Here is an 8,892-nt window from a genome sequence, read left to right on the forward strand (position 1 = left end):
TAGTGCTATTGTTATTGGTATTTGTTTTGCTCGATTAGTCGTGCAAAAATGTTCATTGTCATTTCTGTATTATTATTTATTTCACTGACTGCTTCTTTGCTATCACGTTTACTATCACATTTGTACATATCGTATTCGGTGTTGCTGTGTTGTTGTTGTTGTTGCTGGTGTTTTTGTTATTGATATGTTTGTTGTTATTGATTTTGTCTCTCTGTCTTGTCCCCACAATTTCCCCCTCTGTCTTCCTTTTTATTTCTCTTTCTATCCCCTCCTGCTCTGGCCTGGCTGCACCAAATAATAATATTTCATTATTATTACCATAATAGTTAATAATAACATTTAATAAAGTCAAATACAAATAAGGCAACAACAGAAGTATCCCACACTTCTCTTTTGTAAAGTACATTTTTACAGCCAATATGGGCATCTATATTAACTAAGAAGCTGGACAGGACCAAAAAACCAACAAAAAAAACAGAAATCCATCCATTTCCTACCGCTTGTCCCTTTTGGGGTCACACTGTGTATATTAAAGACTGTTTGGCGAGTCCTACTAATTTTGGCGGTCCTTGAACTCATCATAGCTTCGTTTACATTTACAAGTTTCTCCGACTTTCTTAGACGTATTTTATGCCGCTCCTTTTTTATCTCATTTTGTCCACCAAACGTTTTTATGCTGTGCGTGAATGCAGAACAATGAACTTTGTTGATGTTATTGACTTGCTGGCGTGCCAATCAGGCATATTTGGTCAGTGTATGACTGCAAGCTAATCAATGCTAAAATGCTATTTAGGCTAGCTGTATGTCAGGGGTGTCCAAACTTTTTCCACAAAGGGCGAGTCAAAGCATGTGGGGGCCGTTTTGATATTTTATTTTGTAAAAAAAAAAAAAAAAAAATTAAAAAAATCTAAATCAGACATAAATTTACGACAAAACAATGTGTCGACTTCGTATTAATTATTAGTATTAAAATTAATTACCATTATTGCTTATTATGCTTACATTTTTACTGTTGTTTTTTGTCTGATTTTATTTCGGCAATATGCCGTGGGCCAACAAAACTTGAGCTGCGGGCCGCAAACGGCACCCGGGTTACACTTTGGACACCCCTGATGTATGTACATATTGCATCCATTAGAAGAAGACAACCTGCCGGTTCTTTTATGTTGTACACACGCATCTATAACTTTGGCATTTCAAAGCCAGTAATTTCCAAGAGTTATCTCGCCCTCTGAGAAGCCTCCATTTTACTAATGATTTCAAAAGTTGTAAAAAATGTTTAGAATATAAATTAAAATACAACATTTTTGTCAACGAAGATTTGCATCAGCCTGTGACACATAATCATTTTGATTGTAGTCTAATAAAGCTAATATAGACACTTACATCATGTGTTGTCTTCATTATAACATTTATAAAACGCTTTCAATTTTTTGCGGCTCAAGACTGATTTTTTTTTTGTATTTTCGGTCCAATATGGCTCTTTAAACATTTTGGGTTGCCGACCCCTGATCTACATGGTAATGTCCCCATGGTAAAGCTACGGCCATTTGAGGTATTATCAGAATAATCATCATAATCCGAGGAAACAGGAATATTTCCATCACAATCTGTCCCAAGAAGTAATTGTCCCCAAAGGAAATAGGAATAGAAATATAGTATCTGTTCTTACCTGTTGTCATCCAAAAATCTTTATTACAGTACAGTTGTCATTTAAGTGTAAAAATAAGTTACATATTATTGAGAAGAATTTTAGCACAAGACTCGGTACAAACTTTCGCCTGGATAATGTTTGGCCTCTCTTATTGCATCGTGTTAAAGCGGGTCCTCAAGGAGCCAAAGAAAAAGCAAAACAAATACAGATTTAAAGCTCTTTTGCGCCAGGTTGCGAATTTAGAGAAAAAAAACCTCACAATAATGTTTGATTGAATGCTAAAAAAACGTTATGACAAACCGCCTTTAAAAACGGAATGGAATTAAAAATGTTTTTCTGAATGTACATAAAAATATAGAATGTGGGATTTACAATATTAATTATGAACAATAAAACACTGAATATTGACAACATATGAATGTCACACCCCCTCTGTCAAGCTTGATAAAAGGATTGGACTCAGATGCAGAGGTTGGACTTTAGACAGGCTTTTATTTTTGACAACTTCCTTTCACCTCCAAAGTCAAGAAATAACAATATCTATAATCACAAAAAACTACTCGGCGAAAAGGTTCCAGAAAAAGAAAGAACAACCGAAAATCACTCCGAAAGGAGAAAAACACAAAAGCAAAGACGAACAATATTTGACGCCGTATATGCTATAAAAAGTATTTAACAAAAAATGCTCCAACAGGAGGACCAAAACAACAGCTATGAAAATTTCTACACTACCTAATCTAATAAAGTTTTAACAAAAATAGTCACTCAAAAAGTTGAGGAATGAATGAAAAAATTTTACTGAAACTTATCACTGCGGCTGAATAACCCTTCCATCCATCCATTTACTACCGCTTATTCCCTTTCGGGGTCGCGGGGGGCGCTGGCGCCTATCTCAGCTACAATCGGGCGGAAGGCAGGGTACACCCTGGACAAGTCGCCACCTCATCGCAGGACGAAATAATCAAAATCACTCTGCTGAGGAGGAAGAAAGGAAAACTCAAAATATTCACAATGGGGTTCAGGATCAAGGGACATAAGCACGAGACAAGGCAAGGCATGGACAAGGACATTGACCCTAGAGAGCATGAATAAACGAGACAATCTGGCACAGATCAAAGGAAGGAGTGAGCTTATAAAACACATGAAGGTAATAGGGAACAGCTGGAAGCAATCAGAGAACAGGGATGACGTCAGACTGATGACACAAAAGGAAGGGCAAGTGACCTGAAATGAGAGGAGAGTTACTTTTCAAATTAAAACATGCAAATAATAACACAGAAAAACCCAAGACAAGACATCCCTCACCGAGGTGTGACACCCTCTGGATCGACATATTTTACAATCAAGCCAAGCGCAACAAAAATGCAACAAACTCAGCGAAATACGAAAAAACCCCACCTACTATGTGATATATCACTAAGCTCTAGAAGTTTGTTGTAAAAATCTCCTTCCGCATCTGTCCCTGACACGCATTTCAGACAGGCCGCTCTGGAATCATTCGGTGGAAACGCTCCCCACCCACACTGCTTGGTGCCTCGTCTTGAGCTGCAGTGACACAGAAGACAATAGTAAATAGTATATCATGCAAAAGCGCAGATTCCAACCATTGAAATATGTTGAATAGTTCAAGACTTACAGTCACTTGAAAACATCACTGTGTGATGGGATGTAAATTTAGTTAGTAGTATATTTCAGTGATTGTATGTAGTGGAGTAAGCGCTTGAGTTATATTCCTATGTCATTTTATATTAGCAACTTAAATATGTGTATTGTTAAATGGCAACAGTAGAGTACCGTTATTTGTAATATAGGGAGTTAATTTTGTTTTAATTCCAGCATTAATAAGAGCCATTGTAATACTGGGCGACTCCAGCAGGGGGCGCGTTGTACTGGGAGTTATACTAAGAGGACACGTGACTTCCTTGCAGTCATTACAGACGTGTGCAGAACGAAGTTGTGTACTTGTGTCTGTACAACTAAAACAACTCCCTTCTCAGGTACAAGTATTTTATGTAAATAGTTTTACCCTCAAATGTATCTTCGTACTGTTAAAACATGTTTGAAAGAGTATATTGTTATAATCTGTGTCTTCTCAGTCGACAAGGCTTAATATATGACCAAGCTAATGCTAACTGCCGATGTCGAGGCGAATGCTAGCTGCATCATCAGTGTTGGATATATACAAAGTTACTGTGTGTAGTTAATTATTAATCTGCTTGTATTTCTGTTTAAATGTGTGTTTTATAGAGTTTCTGGTAATAATTCAGTGTCATTTGTTATGTTAAGGAATGATTAGTGACTTTTGCTACTCAAACAATATGGGCTTACTGTATGGGATGAACCTTTGTATTTACTTGAGACATCTTCAAATACTGTGTACATGTATACAATTTTGATGTTTGATTGTGGCAGTCATTACAGACGTGTACAGAATGAAGTTGTGTCCTTGTGTCTGTATAACTAAAACATCTCCCTTCTCAGGGCGATTACAACCGCACATCATAATGGCAGCTACATTTTCCATCTTAAAGATCTAAAAAAATTGGTAACACTTTAGTATGGGGGACATATTCACCATCAATTGGTGTCTTATTAAAGTAACAAAGACTTAGTTATTTGGACACTAGGGGAACATATAAGGGTTAGGGTTAGGGTTACTAATAAACAATACTTATTGAGGGAAGACTCTTAGTTAGTGGCTTCCTGGTTGTATAATGAGGCCATGCAGAATAAGGCATTGATAAGTACTTAATAATGACTAATTAAGAGCCAATATGTTACTAATTTGCATGTTAATAAGCAACTAATTAATGGTGAATACTGTATGTCATCCCCATACTAAAGTGTTACCAAAAAAATATTTGTCCTGAAAATGTTGGTTGAATTCGGTATTTTACGAGGTTTAGGTGTGTTTTGTTCAAGTGTTACAGTGATTTGGTTGGTTTTTAGTTTATTTCCAATACATACACCAAACTTGCCGAGTTGGTATGTTGCACCTGGGCCTCTGAACACGACATAAATCGTAAATAGATGTTATTTATAAAACCGACGTAAACAAAAATGGGGGTGTGCCTTCAAGGATCTGTCTATGGTGCCCAAAATTTGGTGCTACACCCCTGAGTAGATACATAATCTTACCCCTTCTCCGTATCTCAGCAATCACTGATAAATATGTTTGTTTCACTGTTCCCAAAAGCTAGTGACGACGGACCCCGGGCGAAACCCCAGGATGAAGGCAAAAGGCGCTTCCATCCTTGCAGGCAAATTCAAACTTACCCTCCCTAAACTCCTGAACGCACACATCCTAACGCCCCAGCACCCCTTATTCAAACCAACCTATCATGATGACCAATGAACTCTGCCAAAGTGTGACGTGACCTGAAATATAATAATATTATACATAGCTTCTACAAAGTAGCTGTTTCTGTTGTGAAGTTTTACAATGAATCACACAAAACAATCGTAAAAAAAAAATAAGCACCACTGGCTGAAAGGTTTTATTCCCTATTTGCAAGAAATAAACCAGCGTATCGCATCATTGTCTCCCTATAGATCACCTTTGAATGCTGGAGGCTACACATTGCAACAATACATTTCCCATCACAAGGATATTCAAAAGTTCATAAAAATATTTGCATGAATCAAAAAATGTGCAATAGTATCATAAATATTAGATATCCTCAGCTTGCAGAGGACTTATTGCCTTGGAAAAAAGATCAACCCTTGAAGTTCTCATATCTCCTAGTTTAATTTGAAAGCAGGACACAACAGGAAGCTCACACCGAAGTCTGGAAGAAGGAGATAAATCAAGAAATTAAATAGATACTAACTCTTACATAAACCTCTTCTCAACTTCAACCTGGGCGGAAATTTGATACCAATGTTTGTTTTCGTTATAATCCCGCTCTTCAAAACATTAACTCTGAATACTAATGTGTTGTAGTAAGAAGACAACATTCCAATGGGATGCTCAATATATTAACATATAAAAACACAACTGCAAAAAAAAAAAAATATATATATATATATATATATATATATATATTTGGAACGAGTCAACTCATGTGATTAATTACAAAAAAAATCATTAGCACACTTGGATTAATCATGAAATTTTATTTTGACCATACAAGCTCTTTTACCTTAACCGCTATACGGTCAGAAATCAGATCAATGCAGTGAAAATGAGTACTGGTGTGTTCACTGGCAAATTTCACTCCAAAATACAGCCTGAAAGAACTTTAGATAAAACTGTTATGACGTTTTGTGCAAATGAATGACATGCATTCAAGCAAAACGTTTAAAAACGTTCCCGTATGAAATTCTGACCAAAAAATTTGCATTTGTGTACAAATACAAAATTGCGTTGCAAAGTTTCCAATGCTTGGGTGTATAGGTCACTTATACGCTTGTAGAGCTTTGTAAAGCCAATTTTGTTCCACTGTTGTCCAGAACCCAGGGAGATTTTAATTGCTGGTCCTTACTTAATGTACTTACAGAGGCTCTTGTAAACTGTGTTAAATTGAATCCTCTGAATACTAGCGTCTAGTCACCATTAATAAAAATCTCCCAAGCTGCTCGCGATTCCCAATTGTGTCCAGACCATTGATTTGAGGAACACTGGTGTATGACTGTGGAGGGAGGTGGGGCCAGCATGCTTGTAAGAGCAAAAGTCACCGCCGTTGTCCATGGTGCTGAGGACGAGCACCATCAGGTAGGGGCACAGGTGGTACGAGTTTATCTAATTATCTTGTCTTGTCTTTGTGATCATGTTCTGTTTAGTTATGTTCTGTTTTGTTTTTAACTCCATTATTTCCTGTTTTTGCGCACCCTGATTTGTTTTAGTTTCCATGACAACCATTAGTTTCACCTGGCTCACTTGTTAGGACTCACGCACCTGTCAATAATCACAGCACTATTTAAGCCTGTAGTTGCCTGGCAGTTAGCCTGGCGACATCACCCTCTACCATCCTCTACACCAGTGGTTCTCAACCTTTTTTCAGTGATGTACCCCCTGTGAACATTTTTTTAATTCAAGTACCCCCTAATCAGAGCAAAGCCTTTTTGGTTGAAAAAAAGAGATGAAGTAAAATACAGCACTATGTCATCAGTTTCTGATTTATTAAATTGTATAACAGTGCAAAATATTGCTCATTTGTAGTGGTCTTTTGTGAACTATTTGGAAAAAAAAGATATACAAATAAGTAAAAACTTGTTGAAAAATAAACAAGTGATTCAATTATAAATAAAGATTTCTACACACAGAAGTAATCATCAACTTAAACTGCCGTCTTTGGGGATTGAAATAGAGATCCATCTGGATTCATAAACTTAATTCTAAACATTTCTTCACAAAAAAAGAAATCTTTAACATCAATATTTATGGAACATGTCCACAAAAAATCCAGCTGTCAACACTGAATATTGCATTGTTGCATTTCGTTTCACAGTTTATGAACTTACATTCAAATTTTGTTGAAGTATTTTTCAATAAGTATATTTATAAAGGATTTTTGAAGTTGCTATTTTTAGAATATTTTTTAAAAATTTCACGTACCCCTTGGCATACCTTCAAGTACCCCCAGGGGTACGCGTACCCCCATTTGAGAACCACTGCTCTACACACCCTTGCTCCATGCTGATGATCCATGCTCTTTTATCGTTCCCGTAAGTTTTGTTATTCATGCCATAGTTTGCAAGTTTTGTTTTATGTCCATAGTTTATGTTGTAGTAATAGTTTTGCTTCATAGCCAAGTTTTTGTACCTCCTCTGTGAGCGCCTTTCGTTTGTTCGTTTTTTGAGTTATGATTAAAATATGTCGTTACCTTCACATCGTGTCCGATCCAGTCGCTTCGCACCTTGGGAAAACAAACTTCTCCATAGTCCAAGTTATAACACATCTGTTGTCTTTAACAGTAGGCGGCCGGAAGCAGGAGGGGTGGAGAGGATACGGACGTGACGGAAAATTCACATTCTGTGAGAGAAAACTTTTGATAAAAACATGATTATTAAAACTCTGTCAAAACATGCACGCTTGGATCCTGTGAAGTGTTTGTCAGTGGGACTGCAGGGAAGCCACTGCAACAATGACATTCTGACAATAAAATTTACTTTGTGTCAAAATTTCTAGGTCTTACGATGAAGTGGCGACTGGTCCACGGTGTACCCCGCCTTCCACCTGAATGCAGCTAGGATATGCTCCAGCCAAGCCAGCTACCCTGAGAGGGACACGCTGGAAAATGGAAGAATGGACGGAATTTCAGTCATGCAAGTGAGTACATTTTCTGCGATTAATCTTGATTAATCAAAACTCAACTGTGGGATTTATCGGATTCAAATATCATCCATTCGACAGGACTAAACGTTACCTGTGAGATCATCTCCGCTGTTACCTGTTGTCCCTAATACTGAGAAAAGTGACCTCAGCTTGTTACATAAGCAGCACACCGACATGCTACTGTGAGAAGAAGCAAGCCACCTCGGTCTTGTCAAATAAATCAGTGTTTAGTTTTCACCGTGATCTGATCCTCCTGTCCAAACATAATTGGATCGCAATCGTGGACCTTGGGGCTCATGGCTGGCCAAGATGACAGTGACCATGTTTCTTCTCGCGTATCCTGCTTTGACCATTTACTTCCTCTTCATTTCCTTCTGCGCGTCCGCTGTGAACTGTACGACCTTGCGGTGTTTGTTTTGAGATGTGTTTTGCACGGCGTCATGGAGGAGCAGCAGCCATGTTGTCACACAAAGTTCTGTCTAAGCTTAACGGATAATAAACATTTGTTTATTAACCTTCACATTCAGAGCAGTAAGTTATTAAGCGGATGCGTTCAGACAGCGTTTTGTTGATGGGGGCTTTGGCCTGTTTTTCAGAGCGCTTTTTAGCAGAACAGATCGGAAGGCGAGGTACACCCTGGACAAATGGCCACCTCATGTTATTATTAATGTGACTACATCACACACCTACCCAAAGAGTATATATAAAACATTGATGGAGGTGTTTGGATATTTTTGGAATGCTGTATAGGTAGAATAGAGCGACTTCCAATGACTCCATTGTTAGCTGACTTTTGATAACTTTTATTTACGAGTTAAAATACTCAGTGGCCTTGTGGTTAGAGTGTCCGCTCTAAAATTGGTAGGTCGTGGGTTCAAACCCTGGCCGAGTCATACCAAAGACTATAAAAATGGCACCCATTACCTCCCTGCTTGGCACTCAGCATCAAGGGTTGGAATTG

The 8,892-nt window shown here is 37.8% G+C and overlaps 1 long non-coding RNA gene across 1 annotated transcript; it reads left to right on the forward strand.

The window, feature by feature from the left end:
• Window positions 1-3,534: 3,534 nt before the first annotated feature.
• On the forward strand, window positions 3,535-8,496 carry LOC133551991 (uncharacterized). Its single transcript, XR_009806598.1, has 4 exons — window positions 3,535-3,651; window positions 7,571-7,630; window positions 7,785-7,925; window positions 8,010-8,496. It is a non-coding gene; the product is annotated as an uncharacterized LOC133551991 (long non-coding RNA).
• Window positions 8,497-8,892: the final 396 nt, after the last annotated feature.

This window comes from Nerophis ophidion, linkage group LG01 (genome assembly GCF_033978795.1).
Source record: "Nerophis ophidion isolate RoL-2023_Sa linkage group LG01, RoL_Noph_v1.0, whole genome shotgun sequence".
In the NCBI taxonomy this organism is placed as follows: domain Eukaryota; kingdom Metazoa; phylum Chordata; class Actinopteri; order Syngnathiformes; family Syngnathidae; genus Nerophis; species Nerophis ophidion.